This window comes from Aegilops tauschii, chromosome 1, assembly GCF_002575655.3.
Source record: "Aegilops tauschii subsp. strangulata cultivar AL8/78 chromosome 1, Aet v6.0, whole genome shotgun sequence".
In the NCBI taxonomy this organism is placed as follows: domain Eukaryota; kingdom Viridiplantae; phylum Streptophyta; class Magnoliopsida; order Poales; family Poaceae; genus Aegilops; species Aegilops tauschii.
Genome location: NC_053035.3, coordinates 485,639,204 through 485,661,157, shown reverse-complemented (window position 1 = coordinate 485,661,157; position 21,954 = coordinate 485,639,204).

The window sequence follows — 21,954 nt, the reverse complement described above, 5'->3', positions numbered from 1 at the left end:
TCGATGCAAGCTTTGACACCGATCTGGATGACTCCGAGTCACAATCTGGATACATATTGAAAGTGGGAGCAATTAGCTAGAGTAGCTCCATGCAGAGCATTGTAGACATAGAAAATTTACAAAATACATACGGCTCTCAATGTGACAGACCCGTTGACTAAACTTCTCTCACAAGCAAAACATGATCACACCTTAGTACTCTTTGGGTGTTAATCACATAGTGATGTGAACTAGATTATTGACTCTAGTAAACCCTTTTGGTGTTAGTCACATGGCGATGTGAACTAATCACATAAAGATGTGAACTATTGGTGTTAAATCACATGACGATGTGAACTAGATTATTGACTCTAGTGCAAGTGGGAGACTGAAGGAAATATGCCCTAGAGGCAATAATAAAGTTTTTATTTGTATTTCCTTATATCATGATAAATGTTTATTATTGATGCTAGAATTGTATTAACCGGAAACTTAGTACATGTGTGAATACATAGACAAAACAGAGTGTCCCTAGTATGCCTCTACTTGACTAGCTCATTAATCAAAGATGGTTAAGTTTCCAAGCCATAGACATGTGTTGTCATTTGATGAATGGGATCACATCAATAGAGAATGATGTGATGGACAAGACCCATCCGTTAGCTTAGCATTATGATCGTTAGTTTATTGCTATTGCTTTCTTCATGACTTATACATGTTCCTCTGACTATGAGATTATGCAACTCTCGAATACCGGAGGAACACCTTGTGTGCTATGAAATGTCACAACGTAACTGGGTGATTATAAAGATGCTCTACAGGTGTCTCCGAAGGTGTTTGTTGGATTGGCATAGACCAAGATTAGGATTTGTCACTCCGTGTATCGGAGAGGTATCTCTGGGCCCTCTCGGTAATGCACATCACTATAAGCCTTGCAAGCAATGTGACTAATGAGTTAGTTGCGGGATGATGCATTATGGAACGAGTAAAGAGACTTGCCGGTAATGAGATTGGAAGTCGTAGTAGGACTCCATACTCTTGGCGCACCCCTAGGGGGCTGGCCTCTCTCCCTCCTCCTTTATATACGTGGGCAGGGGGCACCCCAAAGGCACTCCAAGATTTGTCTTAGCCGTGTGCGGTGCCCCCTCCACAGTTACACACCTCGGTCATATCGTCGTAGTGCTTAGGCGATGCCCTGCGCCGGTAACTTCATCATCGCCGTCACCACGCCATCGTGCTGACGAAACTCTCCCTTGTCCTCAACCGGATGAAGAGATCGAGGGACGTCATCGAGCTGAACGTGTGCTGAACACGGAGGTGCCGTACGTTCGGTACTTGGATCGGTTGGATCGTGAAGACGTTCGACTATATCAACCGCGTTACTAAACGCTTCCGCTTTGGTCTATGAGGGTACGTGGACACACTCTCCCCGCTCGTTGCTATGCTTCTCCTAGATAGATCTTGCGTGATGTAGGAATTTTTTTGAATTACTACGTTCCCCAACATGCCCACCATGTCGTTATCCCATGGTGGCGAGGAAGGCGGGGTCCACATCGGCGATGGTGGCGGTGATGTAGCCCTGGAAGGGATTAGGGAAGGAGCTGGCGACTCGTCCATCGGGAAGCCGGCGACGCGAGAGGGAGTGATGGTTTGTGTGGATAGGGGGGAGTCGATAAGAGAAACCTGATACGTCTCCAACGTATCTATAATTTTTGATTGTTCCATGCTATTATATTATCCATCTAGGATGTTTTATATGCATTTATATGTTGTTTATATGATTTTTGGGACTAACCTATTAACCCAGAGCCCAGTGCCAGTTTCTATTTTTTCCTTGTTTTTGAGTATTGCAGAAAAGGAAAATCAAACGGAGTCCAATTGACCTGAAATTTCACGGAGCTTATTTTTGGACCAGAAGAAGCCCACGAGCATCGAAGATGGACCAGAAGAGTCCCGGGATGCTCACGAGGGTAGGGGGCGCCCCCACCCCCCTGGGCGCGCCCCCTGCCTCGTGGACAGCCCGGAGACCCCCCCCGACTTGTTCCTGACGCCAATACCTCTTCTATATACCCAAACTTCCAGAAAGAAACCTAGATCGGGAGTTCCGCCGCCGCAAACCTCCAGAGCCACCGAAAACCAATCTAGACCCGTTCCGGCACCCTGCCAGAGGGGGGAATCCCTCTCCGGTGGCCATCTTCATCATCCCGGTGCTCTCCATGACGAGGAGGGAGTAGTTCACCCTCGGGGCTGAGGGTATGTACCAGTAGCTATGTGTTTGATCTCTCTCTCTCTCTCTCTCATGTTCTTGATTTTGGCACTATCTTGATGTATCGTGAGCTTTGCTATTATAGTTGGATCTTATGATGTTTCTCCCCTCTACTCTCTTGTAATGGATTGAGTTTTCCCTTTGAAGTTATCTTATCGCATTGAGTCTTTAAGGATTTGAGAACACTTGATGTATGTCTTGCTTGTGCTTATCTGTGGTGACAATGGGATATTCACGTGATCTACTTGATGTATGTTTTGATGATCAACTTGCTGGTTCAGTGACCTTGTGAACTTATGCATAGGGATTGGCACACGTTTTCGTCTTGACTCTCCGGTAGAAACTTTGGGGCGCTCTTTGAAGTTCTTTGTGTTGGTTGAATAGATGAATCTGAGATTGTGTGATGCATATCGTATAATCATACCCATGGATACTTGAGGTGACATTGGAGTATCTGGGTGACATTAGGGTTTTGGTTGATTTGTGTCTTAAGGTGTTATTCTAGTACGAACTCTACGATATATCGAACGGAAAGAATAGCTTCGTGTTATTTTACTACGGACTCTTGAATAGATCGATCAGAAAGGATAACTTTGAGGTGGTTTCGTACTCTACAATAATCTCTTTTTTTGTTTTCCGCTATTAGTGACTTTGGAGTGACTCTTTGTTGCATGTTGAGGGATAGTTATATGATCCAATTATGTTATTATTGTTGAGAGAACTTGCACTAGTGAAAGTATGAACCCTAGGCCTTGTTTCCTAGCATTGCAATACTGTTTACGCTCACTTTTACCACTAGTTACCTTGCTGTTTTTATATTTTCAGATTACAAAAACCTATATCTACCATCCATATTGCACTTGTATCACCATCTCTTCGCCGAACTAGTGCACCTATACAATTTACCATTGTATTGGGTGTGTTGGGGACACAAGAGACTCTTTGTTATTTGGTTGCAGGGTTGCTTGAGAGAGACCATCTTCATCCTACACCTCCCACAGATTGATAAACCTTAGGTCATCCACTTGAGGGAAATTTGCTACTGTCCTACAAACCTCTGCACTTGGAGGCCCAACAACGTCTACAAGGAGAAGGTTGCGTAGTAGACATGAAGCTATTTTCTGGCGCCGTTGCCGGGGAGGTGAGTGCTTGAAGTTATATCTTTAGATCTTGCAATCGAATCTTTTAGTTTCTTGTTTTATCACTAGTTTAGTTTATAAAATAAAACTACAAAAAAATGGAATTGAGGGTTCCTCATATGCTTCATCTTTTTAATATCTTTCATGAAAATGATGGAAAGGAAAATTGTGCCCAAGTACTAGAAGAAGAATGCATTAAAATGTTTGGCACTAAATCTTTGAATGATGAGCATGATTGCAATGTTGTTAGTACGAACTCTTTGAATATCCATAGTACTAATGATGATTGCACTAGTCATGATGAAAATGTCTCTTATAAGCATGTCAATGTTTGTGGAATACATAGAGCTTGCAAGCACACACCAAATAGGGAAGATAGATTTTGCAAGAGGCATAAGTATTTGGAAACTAAATGGTTGCAAGAAAGGCTAGATGATTGTGCTGAAAAATTCAATATTTATCGCCATCCTTGTGAACTTTGCAATGAACATGGTCATTTAAAGCTCCAATGCTATTTGTTTCATGATCAAATCGTGTCCAAAAATTGTGATAACTTGATTAACCTTGAGCATCATAAAGAGCTTAGTCTTCTTTTGGGGTATGAAGAAATGAAACATATAACTGAGGGTATTCCAAAATTTAATCTTGATAGATTTCTTGATTTTGATCTAGAAGAAATTTTTATGTATTGTGCGGTGAATTGCATTGAAAATCCTTATATTGCCAATTACATAAAGAAAATAAAACAAATAGAAGATGAAGAGAATACTAATGAAAGGGAAGAGACTTCCCAATATCCTCCTATTATTTCTTATGATGAATCAGGTAACGAGGAGGAGCTTTCTATTCAACCAATCTCATTAATAAGGAGCTCAAAAAAGAGGGTTAAACCCACACATGATGAGAAGAAGAAAAAGAAAAGATGGAGAAGCAAAGGTAGAAAGGTATTCCTCCCAAATGATGTTGCTCCTATTACTCATTGTGATGATGATAATTGCTATACTATTGGTGCTATCCATACTATTAATGATGAGAGTGATTATGCTTATGATATGAAAAGGACCAAGCTTGGGGATGGTATGTTTGATGAGAATGACATGTTTGAGAATATATTTTCTGCAATTAATGTTTGTCCCAAGCTTGGGGATGCTATGTTTAATGAAGATGATATTTTTAGCCTTCCAAGTTCTGATGAGCAAATTTATTATGATGATAGCATGCCTCCTAATTATGATGATTATTGTGATGACACTTATGCTATAAAAAGTAGTGATGATTATATTTATAAACTTGTCATGATTATGATTACCCTTTTTCTGAGAATTACTCTTTTAATGTGGAAACAATTTATAGTATTCGAGTTTCCTATGATACTCCCACTATTCCGAATGAGAGGAATTTTGCTTATGTGGAGAGTAATAAAATTTATATGCTTGGGGATCATGTAAATAATGCTTTATGTGATAGTTATATTGTTGAATTCATTCATGATGCTACTAAAAATTATTATGAGGGAGGAACATATGCTTGTAGGAATGGCAATAATATCAAGTTTCCTCTCTATGTGCTTAAAGTTCTGAAGTTATGCTTGTTTTGCCTTCCTATGCTAATTGATTATTGCTACCATAAGTTGTTTGCCCACAAAATCCCTATGCATAGGAAGTGGGTTAGACTTAAATGTGCTAGTCATATTCTTCATGATGCTCCCGTTATGTTTCAATTCTTATATTTTATGTGAGCATCATTGTCATCATCATGCCTAGCTAGAAAGGCATTAAAGAAAAGCGCTTGTTGGGAGACAACCCAATATTTACCCTTACTGTTTTTGTGTGTTCACATGATTATGCTACTGTAGTAATCATGTTTTATATCTTTTGTTTCAATAAAGTGCCAAGTAAGACCTTTAGGATGGCTTACGGTGATAGTTAATTTGATCTTGCTGAAAAACAGAAACTTTCACGCGCACGAGATTAGTTTTCATAAATCACAGGAACGTGATTTTCAGTTGATTCTTTTTGCAGAATATAAAATAACAAATTTCTTAGGACTTCCTAATTTGGTAGAATTTTTGGAGTTCCAGAAGTATACGTTTGATACAGATTACTACAGACTGTTCTGTTTTTGACAGATTCTGTTTTCTATGTGTTGTTTGCTTCTTTTGATGAATCTATGAGTAGTATCGGAGGGTATGAACCATAGAGAATTTGGAATACAGTAGAAATTACACCAATATGAATTTAGAATGAGTTCATTACAGTACCTTAAAGTGGTGATTTATTTTCTTATACTAACGGAGCTTACGAGTATTCTGTTAAGTTTTGTGTTGTGAAGTTTTCAAGTTTTGGGTAAAGATTCGATGGACTATGGAATAAGGAGTGGCTAGAGCCTAAGCTTGGGGATGCCCAAGGCACCCCAAGGTAAAATTCAAGGACAACCAAAAGCCTAAGCTTGGGGATGCCCTGGAAGGCATCCCCTCTTTCATCTTCGTTCATCGGTAACTTTACTTGGAGCTATATTTTTATTCACCACATGATATGTGTTTTGCTTGGAGAATCACTTTCTTTTATTTTGTTTTGCTTGCTGTTTGAATAAAATACCAAGATCTGAAATTCTTAAATGTTAGAGAGTCATCACACAGTTACATAATTATTTGACTACTCATTGATCTTCACTTATATCTGTTGGAGTAGTTTATCATTTGCTCTAGTGCTTCACTTATATCTTTTAGAGCACAACGGTGGTTTTATTTTGAAGAAATAGATGAACTCTCATGCTTCACTTATATTATTTTGAGAGTCTTTTAGAACAGCATGGTAATTTTCTTAGGTTATGAAATTAGTCCTAATATGATGGGCATCCAAGATGGATATAATAAAAACTTTCATATAGAGTGCATTGAATACTATGAGAAGTTTGATACTTGATGATTTTTTTGAGATATGAACATGGTGATATTAGAGTCATGCTAGTTAGTAGTTGTGAATTTGAGAAATACTTGTGTTGAGGTTTGCAAGTCCTGTAGCATGCACGTATGGTAACCGTTGTGTGACAAATTTGAAGCATGAGGTATTTCTTTGATTGTCTTCCTTTGTGTGGAGGTCGGGGGCGCGCGATGGTTAACTCCTACCAACCTCCCCCCTAGGAGCATGCGTGTAGTGCTTGGTTTTGATGAGTTGTAGATTTTTGCAATAAGTATGTGAGTTCATTATGACTAATGTTGAGTCCATGGATTATACGCACTCTCACCCTTCCATCATTGATAGCCTCTTTGGTACCGTGCATTGCCCTTTCTCACCTTGAGAGTTGGTGCAAATTTCGCCGGTGCATCCAAACCCCGTGATATGATATGCTCTATCACACATAAACCTCCTTATATCTTCCTCAAAACAGCCACCATACCTACCTATTATGGCATTTCCATAGCCATTCCGAGATATATTGCCATGCAACTTTCCACCGTTTCATTTATTATGACACGCTTCATATTGTCATATTGCCATGCATGATCATGTAGTTGACATCGTATTTGTGGCAAAGCCACCATGCTTAATTTTTCATACATCTCACTCTTGATTCATTGCCCATCCCGGTACACCGCCGGAGGCATTCATATAGAGTCATATTTTGTTCTAGTATCGAGTTGTAATCATTGAGTTGTAAATGAATAGAAGTGTGATGATCATCATTCATAGAGCATTGTCCCAAAAAAAAGAGAAAGGCCCAAAAAAAAGAGAAAAGAAATAAACAGGGACAATGCTACTATCCTTTTTTCACACTTGTGCTTCAAAGTAGCACCATGATCTTCATGATAGAGTCTCTTATATTGTCATTTTCATATACTAGTGGGAATTTTTCATTATAGAACTTGGCTTGTATATTCCAACAATGGGCTTCCTCAAATGCCCTAGGTCTTCATGAGCAAGAAAGTTGGATGCACACCCACTTAGTTTCTTTTGTTGAGCTTTCATACATTTATAGCTCTAGTGCATCCGTTGCATGGCAATCCCTACTCCTTGCATTGACATCAATTGATGGGCATCTCCCTAGCCCGTTGATTAGCCGCGTCAATGTGAGACTTTCTCCTTTTTTGTCTTCTCCACACAACCCCCATTATCATATTCTATTCCACCCATAGTGCTATGTCCATGGCTCACGCTCATGTATTGTGTGAAAGTTGAAAAGGTTTGAAAATTCTAAAGTATGAAACAATTGCTTGGCTGAAACCGGGGTTGTGCATGATTTGAATATTTTGTGTGACGAAGATGGAGCATAGCCAAACTATATGATTTTGTAGGGATGAACTTTCTTTGGCCATGTTATTTTGAGAATACATAATTGCTTTGTTAGTATGCTTGAAGTATTATTATTTTTATGTCAATATTAAACTTTTGTCTTGAATCTTTCGGATCTGAACATTCATGCCACAATAAAGAGAATTACATTGAAAATTATGTTAGGTAGCATTCCACATCAAAAATTCTGTTTTTATCATTTACCTACTCGAGGACGAGCAGGAATTAAGCTTGGGGATGCTTGATACGTCTCCAACGTATCTATAATTTTTGATTGTTCCATGCTATTATATTATCCATCTAGGATGTTTTATATGCATTTATATGCAGTTTTATATGATTTTTGGAACTAACCTATTAACCCAGAGCCCAGTGCCAGTTTCTGTTTTTTCCTTGTTTTTGAGTATCGCAGAAAAGGAAAATCAAACGGAGTCCAATTGACCTGAAATTTCATGGAGCTTATTTTTGGACCAGAAGAAGCCCACGGAGCATCGGGGATGGATCATAAGAGTCTCGGGCTACCGACGAGGGTAGGGGGCGCGCTCACCCCCCCTGGGCGCGCCCCCTGCCTCGTGGACAGTCCGGAGACCCCCCTGACTTGTTCCCGACGCCAATACCTCTAATATATACCCAAACTTCCAAAAAGAAACCTAGATTGGGAGTTCCGCCACCGCAAACCTCCATAGCCATCGAAACCAATCTAGACCCGTTCCGGCACCTTGCCGGAGGGAGGAATCCCTCTCCGGTGGCCATCTTCATCATCCCGGCGCTCTCCATGACGAGGAGGGAGTAGTTCACCCTCAGGCTGAGGGTATGTACCAGTAGCTATGTGTTTGATCTCTCTCTCTCTCTCTCTCTCTCTCTCTCTCTCTCTCGTGTTCTTGATTTTGGCACTATCTTGATGTATCGCGAGCTTTGCTATTATAGTTGGATCTTATGATGTTTCTCCCCCTCTACTCTCTTGTAATGGATTGAGTTTTCCCTTTAAAGTTATCTTATCGGATTGAGTCTTTAAGGATTTGAGAACACTTGATGTATGTCTTGCTTGTGCTTATCTGTGGTGACAATGGGATATTCACGTGATCTACTTGATGTATGTTTTGGTGAGCAACTTGCGGGTTCAGTGACCTTGTGAACTTATGCATAGGGGTTCACACACGTTTTCGTCTTGACTTTCGGTAGAAACTTTGGGGCGCTCTTTGAAGTTCTTTGTGTTGGTTGAATAGATGAATCTGAGATTGTGTGATGCATATCGTATAATCTTACCCACGGATACTTGAGGTGACATTGGAGTATCTAGGTGACATTAGGGTTTTGGTTGATTTGTGTCTTAAGGTGTTATTCTAGTACGAACTCTACATAGATCGAATGGAAAGAATAGCTTCGTGTTATTTTACTACGGACTCTTGAATAGATCGATCAGAAAGGATAACTTTGAGGTGGTTTCGTACCCTACAATAATCTCTTCGTAATTTTTCCGCTATTAGTGACGTTGGAGTGACTCTTTGTTGCATGTTGAGGGATAGTTATATGATCCAATTATGTTATTATTGTTGAGAGAACTTGCACTAGTGAAAGTATGAACCCTAGGCCTTGTTTCCTAGCATTGCAATACCGTTTACGCTCACTTTTACCACTAGCTACCTTGCTGTTTTTATATTTTCAGATTACAAAAACCGATATCTACCATCCATATTGCACTTGTATCACCATCTCTTCGTCGAACTAGTGCACCTATACAATTTACCATTGTATTGGGTGTGTTGGGGACACAAGAGACTCTTTGTTATTTGGTTGTAGGGTTGCTTGAGAGAGACCATCTTCATCCTACACCTCATACGGATTGATAATCCTTAGGTCATCCACTTGAGGGAAATTTGCTACTGTCCTACAAACCTCTGCACTTAGAGGCCCAACAACGTCTACAAGGAGAAGGTTGCGTAGTAGGCATCAAAACCCACTCCTGAATGGATAAGATAACCTTTTATTTGGGCAGGGCCACTTTAGCGGCGTTGGGTAGCAGTCCAAACGTCCGTACTATATCTCTAGAAAAAAAAACATTTTGTATATATAGTGTATGTTTAAAAGTGTAAACGAACTATGTAAAACTTGAATCTTTTAGTACTCGTATGAACTTCGTAACTTAATTAACTTTACAATGTGATTTTCACATATATTATGTTTAACATTTCGTCTTGTCGTCTGAACGTATTTACATGACGCCATTCAAATTGTTGTGCGTTAATGCAAACTTTTGTATAGTGTTTAACATTATCTACATCACATGTCAGCAACAAAGATTTAGGCTGGTTGTAATGGGGAGTATCATACTAGTATCATGCATTTGATACTATGCATGATACCAGTAGCGGAGCTACAGATGGAAAGTTGCGCGGGCCGGCCTATAGGAAAGTCAAGTTATTTTTCTCATATGGCTCAATCTACTCTTAACGCCTCACTGATTTCAAACTGGACAGGGCGGGCCATGGCACAGTTTTACTTGCACATAGCTCCGCCCCTGCATGATACTAGTGTATGATACTACCTCCATAATGCATAGTATTATAAGTTAGTATATCTTAAATTATCCTATTAATTGTCATGCATGACACAAAGTAGTACACCATTTAATACTCCCTCCGTTTCTTTTTACTCCGCGTATAAAATTTGGTCAAAGTCAAACTATACAAAGTTTGACCAAATATATATCCAAAATTATGAACATCTACAATACTAAAACTATATAGTATGAAAATACATTTAATGATGCATCTGATAATATTAATTTCATATTGTGAATATTGATATTTTTTAGTATAAAGTTAGTCAAACTTTACAAAGCTTGACTTTGACCAAACTTTATATGCAGACTAAAAAGAAACGGAGGGAGTATGATACAGTATCATGATATGATACCACATACTCTTTTTCCTCATTTAGTTGTGTGTCACATCATTCAAAAAGTCTAATTGGCATGCATTATACCCCTTATAATACTTCTAGTACGACCAGCCTTATGCAAAATGGCAACAATACATGTAACTGGACATGGCAACAATACATGTAACTGGACATGGACAGATTTAAGGTTTTCTGTGCAAAACATACTTAATTAATAGACTTATTAATGGCATCAATATCGGTAAAATGCCTAGTATACAGATGGTACGCGGGCGGCTGGGCTGACGCCACTGGTAAAACATTTGTCGGTGTCATTTCGGGTCTCCAACGCCAACAATAACTTTTATCATACATTGCCCTGCATGCATTCAGAGCAAGTACAATAGAGCTGAGTCAGCTGGCTATAAAAAAGTAGTAGCCATATAATAAAACTAGTATATTCTTGCCTAGTTGGAGGAAAGAAAAGAGGAGAGAGAAGCTAAGCGGGCTCTTGGTGAAGAGTCAGCTCTAGCACATGCTTCTAGGCGCTTTGTGAGAGTGAAAGGTTGGCCATATAATAAAAAAGTAGTACACTCTTCTAATCAACTATTGTACATACCGGCTATAATAAGATCGGCTATAGATGACATGGCAATGGCTTATAGCGAGCAGATGACTCTGTGTGTGACAAGATGTTTGACGCTTTGCGTTCTCCAATGGTGTGCAGATGGTGTGTACACCACGGCAGCCGGATATACATGCCATGCCGTCCGCTAATAAACCCCCCATCACAGTTTTCCCCTCCTCCCGCATCCACGATGCCCCGTCCCCTCTCCAATCCGATCCCCTTCCTGACGGTAGCCGCCGCACGCGCTAGCTAGCTAGCCATGCCGCCCTGCAGCTGCGCCGGCAAATACCCCAAACGTCATTACAGGTGGTTCAAGTCATGGAGCGCTATCAACGACGGCGATGACGACAAGCCACGGCCGGCCATGCTTGAATGGCAGTTGCGCAATGCCGCGCGTGACGGGCTGCTGCCCTACGAGCTGCCGGAGCGTGTGTGTCATCGACGCCGGGGCACGGCTACCTTCCGCCGCCCCGTGCAGTCCACAATGGATCTCGGCGACCAAGCGCTGCCGGGCACTACGGTCGACACCGCGCTCGCCATGGACACTCCGTCCAAAGTGCGTCTCGACAACGTGACGCCGAAGTTCGACTTCAACGCTTACCCTCTAGACGAGTACGGAGGATTTTGTACGGTGATCGAAGGTGACGCTACCATGGAGACTGGGCGCCGGCCGCTCCCTGATCGCGTTCGTCAAAGCTCCCGTGTTGTTTATGCATGCACGCATCATCCATCGTAGTAGTTTATTACTCCCTCCATTTTTAAAATAAGTGTCTCAACTTTGTACTAGCTCTAGTACGAATTTGTACTAAGCTCAAGACACTTATTTTAAAACGGAGGAAATAGTTATTAGCAGCTGGTTTGCATGTGATCGAGAAGATGTGGTAGCTCCATGAATCCATCGTTTTCTGGGCGCGCGTCATAGTTTCATTTTGGCGTCGCCGTGGTGTTGCCATTGAACTAACTAGGAAACATGCCCATGCATTATAACGGCGAAATACATCACACACTCCTAACCTCATAAGTATGACGCAAAACCCTCTCCAAAAAGAAAACAACACACAACCATAATACTTCATCCCCGCGCCCCCAGGCGCACGCATATAGGCACACATCCTCCATTTCAACATGTCAGCCCACCCATGTTGCTGCTTGTCCTCCTCCCCGTTGTAAAAAAAAGGTTAAAGCTGGTGTTGTTATTTACCCAAATGATAAAAACATAAGCATTAACATACTCAAAAAAGTAAAGAAAAAAAACAAGATTGAAACATACACGAGTGATGTACATTTTGCGGAAACCGGAGGAGAAACTCAAAAACCTAAAACCCAACGGAGAAGCAAATCAATTACATGACTACAGATGTCGAGACTCGAGTCAAATCTACAATAGAAGATCCAATTTCATTGCAATAAATAATGCGACCATATTGAATTGGCAGTAATTAAAATCATTTATATGTTCGAGATAAAGATCATAATCCTATTTGCAATCCACATACCCATACTAAAATATATTATTTTTTCTCATATGTTTTTGTTATTATGAATTAGATTGAAACATTATATCTTATCTTTATAGCAAATGTTGCCGCGCGTTGCGATGGGAGAAAAGATAGCTCTGCATTCTCCTACTAAAAACACAACGTACAAAACAAAGAATCCAGAGATAAAAATAATTCCAGAATTCTCAAGCACGAACATTCACCGGACTGTCCAAATTAGAATAATTATAGCAAAAATGCCCGTGCGTTGGAACGGGAGAGAGAAAAAATATTCAAAGGTCCATAAATCAGTTAGCATTTATGACACTCCCCCCTCCAGATATTCAAATACTCTATTTTAACACGACGTTAAACCCCATGTCACATCTCATCTTCCTTTTTCCATTGCCGCTTCTGTGGGTTGCAGAACGCGATGCTCATGTCGTTGGTGCCCTTCTCCACCTTGGATGGCAGCCTCTCCTTTCAACCCCTTGGGACATTATATATGTTATCCACCATGTCCTCATTGTTTGGGTTGCCTTTGTAGTTCACCACACTCTTTGTTAATGGTAGGCTGTTCCTCGGGTTACTCCGTCATTTTGATCCACGATTGAATGAAAAAAACGAGGGGAATAAACTCGTAACACATATGCAGGTTTAGCTAATCTTATTAAATAGCATCATAATTACCTACGAATAGTTAACAAATTCTTTTGACAACACACATGACTTGCCTGGTATTGAAGGAGAGTGATCAAATTGTGAAACAGAAAATCATATGGACGACTCAACCCGAAGTGCAGTTCATTTGCATATTTGGATGATATAACAAACTGTACCATATGCACATGAACATGCTTCAACATGACACAAACAATGTGCCTAATCATTTACTCGAACATACAAAACTGAATCAATCAATTCTGATAAAATTACTCCTCACTCAAAAAAAAAATCTGGCTATTATGTAGTTGCTGCCCCACTCAAATGAACACCAGGTTTCAGGTTGATCACACTACTCTTAGACTACAGTTTGAAGAAATTTTGCATAGGAAACCAAGGACCACACGGAAAAGATATGCTAAAATCTGCATGCATAGTTCCAGAGAAAGCTAACAAATGCTATTTCTGTATCATTCAACATTCATGCCATCTGGCTCTAATTCCTCTCATTCATGCCAATTTCTAGCTCATGCCGCATGTAGAAATCCCTTTCCTTCCTGGCTCATTCATGCCAGGTATGAAGGCTATAGAAATCCCTTTCCTTCCTGGCTCATTCATGCCTTATTACGAAGGTTCTAATTTATTCTCTCTCTCCCATCTGGGTATGAAAGCCTTTAATTTCTTTCCTTCCTTTCTTCGGAAACATATAAAACTTTGTGGAATTTGATAGAAAGGAGCGAGGTGGGACTATTGATAGGGCAACAACCTTTGTCCTACCACAAATCATTGCATATCTTGGTCGAGTTCTGCGATGGATCTCCAAAGTTGCGGTCTGTAGTTCGAATCCCTCACGGAAGTATATTTTTCGCTGCTCCTCCATCGATGAAAAAAAGAATTGCAGCAGGCCCAGCCCAGTAGCGCTTCCAAAACCGACGATCCACTTACGTAAAATGCACTTCAATTACATATAACGTATGGAGAACTATAAAATCCTCCCCCTTTAATATTAGGTTAAGATTAGTTACTCCCCCGCAAAAAAAGGTAAAGATTAGTTACTTATGTTTTGCAAATAGAAATATATATATGTATTGTTTAATCTACCTACTTATTGATTGCTTCGCAAGTGCGATTCCTCGTACTAATGTAGTGTAAAATGATCAAATATTTGCTTTCCACACTAAGAAAGCAGTATGTAGTTTCTCATTCTCATGGCGTCAACAAGAGCGCCAACGCTTGAGATAGCGCTAGTCGTAGCTGCATGGGCTTCGAACCCAGACGCCGTTGCTATTTCCTCTACAATTTGTGGCATCGGATAAGAATGCTAACGCTGATGGTACGGCGTGGTTTAGTGGCGTTGCTATTTCCTCGGACGCCCACGCTATTTGGACGAATAGCAAGGGCGTCCCTCAAAATTTCAACGCTCCTGATATAGAAGGACCACAGCCAAACCAGCCTTTTCGGACGCTGCTGGTACTTTGGCGAAGAGGTAAATACACTCATAGTCTTAGAACTTGCGCGTGACGGTCAGTTTGGTGCATAAACTTGTAAAAAATGTGTTTCGTGTTATCAAACTTGCGTGGGCGTGTAAATATGGTCACATTTTCTGTACGCCTGTGTATTTGCTACCTACGTGGCACATTGTGCGAAAATAAATTGGTGGGACTTTTTACAAAAAAGAAAATTAATTGGTGGGACAATGGGATTTTGAACCGAAAATAAATTGGTGGGATGATGGGATTTTGAACCGACGATCTGATACGACCGTGCAAGTGTCCTAACTACTGCGTCACATGTTGCTTGTGTTTAACACGGACTTCCAAGATATATATCCTTCAGGATAAAAATACACGTTCTGAACTATATTTTATTTTATCTAGATTTTGAAATTAAAAATTATTCAGATTCAAGCAAACTTTTCGTTGATTTGTCCGAAAGAAATTTATGTACAGTCATTTTGCACTATATGTTTCTAGATTTTTTATTTAAAATTATTTAAATTCAAACAAAATTTATGTTGATTTGTCCAAAAGAAATTATGTACATTCACTATGATATATTTTATTTTATCTAGATTATTCAAATTCAAACAAATTTTAGTTGATTTTCCAAAATATTTACATACATTTCGGACCTATATTTTCTTTTATGTAGGTTTTCAAATTTAAAATTATTCAAATTAAAAAAAATCATTGATGTGTCCAATTTTTTTACTTCATTCATTCTACATTATATTTTATTTTATCTAGATTTTTTAATTTCAATTTATTCGAATTTAACCAAAAATTTAGTTCATTTGTTCAAAAAAATTATGCATATTCATTCTGCACTATATTTGATTTTCTCTAGATTTTGAAATTCAAAATTATTCTAATTCAAAGAAACAATTAGTTGGTTTGTCCGAAAAGTTTATCAAGAATATAAGTTATTTTCTTACATAGAAAAAAAGAAAGAGAATACTTAAGATAAATTGTGTATACCTCTCTTAGTGTCATTGTGGTCGGGTTGGCGCGCCATACATGGCGGGTTTATCAGGAGGTCATATGCTGTAACGGGGGCATCCCCTTCTTTGCACACACTTTTTCCATTTTGATTTTTACTTTAATTCGTATGGTCTCTATCTTATACTCTCTCCAGTCATTTTTAGTCTGCATATAAATTTTGTCCGAAGTTAAAGTATCTCTACTTTGACCAAATCTATAAGAAAAAGTATCAACATTCACAATGCGAAATCAATATTTTTACATTCACTACGAAATGTAGTTTCATCGAATATATATTTGGTCAAACCTTGTATAGTTTGACTTGACACAAATCTAATACGCGGACTAACACCAAGCGACAAACATTAGTTGGTCGAGTGCTATGTACGCGAGGCGAATCTCCTGGGTTCAAGTCCTACCCCCTCATTCAGATTTTTTTTTTCGTTTTAAGGATTTTCATCCTAAATAAATTAAATACAAGGGTGCTTTATGAAGAAAAATATTTGCACGCAGATTAACCACCGCCTCAGCCACTGACAGTGGGCCCCCGCCACGTTGGCACACCATGTGTGCATGGGATATGACTGGATACAGTAGAAAGCACTGTATATGAACAAAGAGGACTACAATGACTAGAAACACATATTTTGCAAGTTTGTGCACTAAACTGACCGTCACGTGCAAGTTTTATGACTCCCGATGTATTTACCACTTTGGCGAAATACCACCGGCATCTGGAAAGATTGCCGTGCCGCTAACTAACTATTCCTATAAAGGTCTCCCTACCAGTGTAATAATGTGTTTAAGCTTGGAAAGAGGGTTGGAGGAGCGATGGATACAACAGTGGGCTCTAAATTATCAGTAATCCTAGTACAGACACTTCACTACTAAGCATTATATTCATATTGATTATTTTTCATCTTAAGTACCAATGTTTTCTAAAAAAGAGATTTTGCACTTTGTAAAAAAGTGCAAAATCCACTTTTTAAGCCGCTTACATTTTTTTTGAAAAAGTGGAATTCTGGCTAACTAAACTTGGATGTTTTGAAAACAAATCCGAGCCTCTCGAAAAAGGATTGGCAAAACCGATATATTTAGATATTGGCAATACTAATATATTATCTAGTTCTTAGGTCGTGCAAAGCGGCTAGACAAGCGCAAACAATAATAAGTCAAGTCCAGTTGATCGGCCACATGTGGTGTGTGAGGCTCCGTTCAAAAACTGAATAGAGACTACAAAAGCGGGATCAAAGCCAGTTTGGGGGAGAAGTGTAGTACACGAAAGTTAATTTGAAGGTCGAATTGAAAAGTCCGTGCAGATAGCCAAACTCAGAATCTTTAATGTTTGTTTGCTAATGTAACATATCTTCTTTCTCCCAATCTGCCATGCTCATCACCCAAATATCAACGGAGAGGCCACTTCAGACTATCCCCTTTCCGTAAAGAACAACTATAAGTATCCCTTTCACCTATTGGGGCGATGCAATTGCTAAATTGTGATTGTTTGATTCATGTTGCTCGTAGCAATGCACGAGCATTGTCCTAGTGATTATAGTGGGTCGGTAGTTCAGCAGTTGGTGGAAAATTGAAAGGGGTGGACATATAATGACATAAATTGTGAATAAGAATGGCACAACTGAGAAATAAAATAAAAGGAAGTAAAAAGAGAAAGCAAAAACTGAAAACAAAAATGGCAAAATATAAAATAAAAACCCCAGCGCTTAAGGCCTATGGTCCACCTGCGACTTGGGTTGTCCCATTTTGTAGGCACTTCAGGCAAGATTTTGTTTGGTCTCGCAATAGGAGACACACAGTTGAGCCCCTAAGGGCCATCTAAGTGTCTTGTGTGGCCTTGTGCGAGTCAGGAACAACCCAGTTACTCATGTTGGCTGACTACCTCCATATTCTGCAACTACACAAGGCCCAATACTCTACAAAACTTATTCTTCTTGCCCACGCCAATCATTCTCTCCCGTTGGGCTTGTCCATTTAGTGATTAGTCCCACATCGCCTAGCTACACAAAATGGGGTTGGGAGCTTGGCTATTTATTAGGGTGGGGTGCCACACATGGAAGGCATCCATATCCTTGGTGAGCCCAACGTAGGGCATGTCATTGGGGGGCACCAGTAGCTCGATTTCTGATACATTTAATCCAATGCAAGCAAATAGTGTGTCAAACGGATTGACTTTCGACCTCAACTGTTCTATCAACCAGATTCCAAACTAGTGTGCTCATCTTGCAGACGGTTGTGGGCAACTCTTTGAGTTTGCTCAAAGAGAAACAATGCAAATGAACCAATTACATGATTTCTATGCTTGCATGCCAGATAAAACTGGTTTTCAACTCAATCAAATGCAGAATAACTCAGTCGATTTTGGCCATTATATGCATTCTTCTACAGAGAACACATACAGACCTGATGAGATGATTCATGGTCATATGATGCCAAAATATCCAGCTGCACATCTTCAACATAGCGCGAGGATATCAATAAGGCAAAATACCAAACCCAAAGCTTGATCAATGGAAGATAGGACAATCAACCAAATGCTCCAAGCTCACAGATTAGTGAAAAGTCTAATTACCCCTTGCATACATAGCGAAAGGGATGCGATGTGTAGTAGTCTGAATGGATTTTCTGTGAAGGGTGATTGTCTTTTCGGTATAAATTGAAAGCCGAATCAAAAAGGATATATATAAACACAAAAATTTACTAATACGAAGTTTGGTTAATATGAAATTATAGGCTCAGTCACTAGAGGTGCCCAACAAGAGCGCGGGACCGTCGAATGGCGATGCACAAGGGAAGATAAAGGGGATCGAGAGCTCATGCACTGTGGCTCTTGCGTGACCTCGGGTAAGGCCCAAATCCCACCCGTCCCTTTTCTTACATGTGTGTTTGATGTCGGATGCTGGGGAGGGTTCCGGTATGTCTCAAGTGGCGGGGTGGATAGAAAATTTGCCATCATCCTAGAGGAAGTGGACCTTAGGATAGAACTTGCACGTTACAATGTAATCTTCTATGAGGATATGGGGAAGACAGATCTCAGATTAGACGATGCGGTCACGTGAGTGTGGAAGGGTGTGGCCTTCTGCGAGTGGAGGGGGTGGATCTTCCCTAGAATGCTGTTTTTTGTTTCATTTTGTTAGTTACTTCCATTTTTTACTTAACCAATTTAGGAAACAAAATCTGATCTGGCTTGAAATATGGGAACAAAACTAAGGACACATCTTTGAAGCAAACATATACTTGCTAGTTGTGTGTGGCACACACAAAGAAACAATCCCCGCCCCCATGAAGTTACAATGAGATTAAAATAAAAATATGCCACCAACCACACCACCTGGTCACCCCACACGTGTTACCCCGCCTAAATAGTGTACTTAAGTGGCTTCTTGCATTACGGTTAAAAAAATCTCTTCCTTTTACACTTTATTTGCAAATATTTGGTTTATCCCGTAGGCCAATGATTGTCTTGTACGTCTTGTACACAGTGACAACCTAATTACAAGCAACCATCCCCTTTTGACCTATTGTGCACAACTTTATACATCTGGTAGGACGACAGGATGGATGAATGTATTGCACAGGAGGAATAAGTATGTGAGGAACATTTCATTACATACCTTGCTTGAGCAAAACTGAACTTCTCTTGAATATGTTCTCAGAAAGAATTACTATGGTCTCTATTGCTTTATCGAAGTACACCACACATCTGTCCATGTGATGTACGATTTCCTATTATACTTTGATCACAAGCAATGTGTGGTAACAAGTCACAATGTTTTTTTTTTCACGCAAGTATGTAGTTTTGGGTGGAGTTCATTACATGAGGCGTTTCTGCTCGTGGTTAGGGATAAAATTTATTATCACACCAATGTGTACATATGCCTTCACAAAACATTGATTTGTTACTTTGTGTTGCAGTAATAATGTGTGTAAGTTTGAATAGAGGGTCGGAGGAGCGATTAATACGATAGTGCGCTGTAAATTCAGCAACCCTAGTACACACGTTTCAATACTAGGCATTGATATGCTCATATAGATTATTTTTCTTCTTAAGTACCAATATTTTCATAAAAAAGATTTTGCACTATGTAAATAAGTTCAAATTCCACTTTTTAAGCTCCTTACACTTTTTTCCATTAAAGTGGAATCTACACTTCGTGCTAACTAAACTTGCACGTTATGAAAACTAACCCGAGACTCCCAAAAAACAAACCATTTGCTGAAGACATGGCAAAACCGATATATTATTTAGATCTTTGGTCGTGCAAGACAGCTAGACAAGCGCAAACCATAATAAGTCAAGTCGAGTTGATCGGTCACGAGCGATGTGTGAGGCTCCGTTCAAAAACTGCATAAAGACTACATAAGCGGGATCAAAACCAGTTTGGGAGAGAAGTGTTCTTCACAAAAGTGAATTTGATTGTCGAATTGAAAAGTTTGTGCTAACATAGCCAAACTTAGAATCTTCAATGCTTGTTTGCTAACGTGACATATCCTCTTTCCTCCCAATCTGCCATGCTCATGCCCCCAAAATTAATGGAGAGGCCACATATGACTACCCCCCTCCATAAAGAACAACCATAAATATCCCTTTCACTTATGAGTCGATGCAATTGCTAAATTGTGATTATTTGATTCATGTTGCCCGTAGCAATGCACGAGCATTGTATTAGTGATTATAGTGGGTCGGTAGTTCAGCAGTTGGTCGGAACCAAAGTGGTGGACAGATAACGACATAAATTGTGAATAAGAATGGCACAACTGTGAAAAAGAATAAAAAAGGAAGTAAAAAAGACAGCAAAAACTGAAAACAAAAATTGCAAAAAAATAAAACAAGAAAACCCAACGCTTAAGGCCTATGGTCCTCCTGCTTGCTGGGCTGTCCTATTTCGTAGGCACTTCAGGCAAGATCGTGTTTGGTCTCGCAATAGGACGAACATAGTGGCGCCCCTAAGGATCATCTAAGTGTCGTGTGTGGCCTTGTGCGAGTCAGGGACAGCACAATTACTCATGTGGGCTGACTACCTTCATATTATGCAACTAAACAAGGCCCAATACTCTACAAAACTTCTTCTTCTTGCTCGCACCAATCATTCTCTCCCGTGGGGCTTGTCCACTTAGTGATTAGTCCCACATCGCCTGGCTACGCAAAATGGGGTTGGGAGCTTGGCTATTTAATAGGGTGGGGTGCCATGCATGGAAGGCATCCATATCATTGGTGAGCCGAACGCAGGGCATTTCGTTGGGGGGGGGGACCAGCAGCTCAATTTTCCGATTCATTTAATCCAGGCAAGCAAATATTGTGTCAATTGGATCGACTTTCGACCTCAACTGTTCTATCTGCCATATTTCAAACCAGTGTGCTAATATTATGGACAGTTGTGGGCAAATCTTTGAGTCTGCTCCAAGAGAAACAATGGAAATAAACCAGTTACAGGATTTCTTTGCTTGCATGCCAGAAAAAACTGGTTTTCATCTAAATCAAATGCAGAATAGCTTAGTCGATTTTGGCCAATTTGTACATTCTTCTACAGAGAACACATCCAGATATGCCTAGATGATTCATGGTTATATGATGCCAAAATATCTAGCCGCACATCCTCAGCATAATGAGAGGGTCTTAATAAGGCAAAATGACAACCCCAAAGCTTGTACAAGAGAAGCTGTGAGAATCAACCAAATGCTCCAACCTCATAGACTATGGGAAAGTGTAACAACACCTTCCATACATAGCGAAAGGGATGTGACGCTTAGTAGTCTGAATGGATTTTCTGTGAAGGGTGATTATCTCTTCCGGTATAAATTGAAACCCGAATCAAAAAAGAAATATAGAAACACCAAAATTTACTAACCGAAGTTTGGTTAATACCAAAATTACAAGCTCAGCCACGGGAGGTGCCCAACAAGAGTGTGGGACCGTCGAGCACGATCCACGAGGGAAGAGAAAGGGGATCGAGAGCCCAGTATTGTGGCTCTTGATTAACCTCTAGTAAGGCCCAAGACCCACCTGTCACATTTCTTACATTTGTGTTTGATGTCAGACGTTGGGGACCGTTCCAGTATGTCTCAAGTGGCGGAGTGGCTAGAGAATTTGTCGTCATCCTAGAAGAAGTGGACCTTAGAATAGAACTTTCACA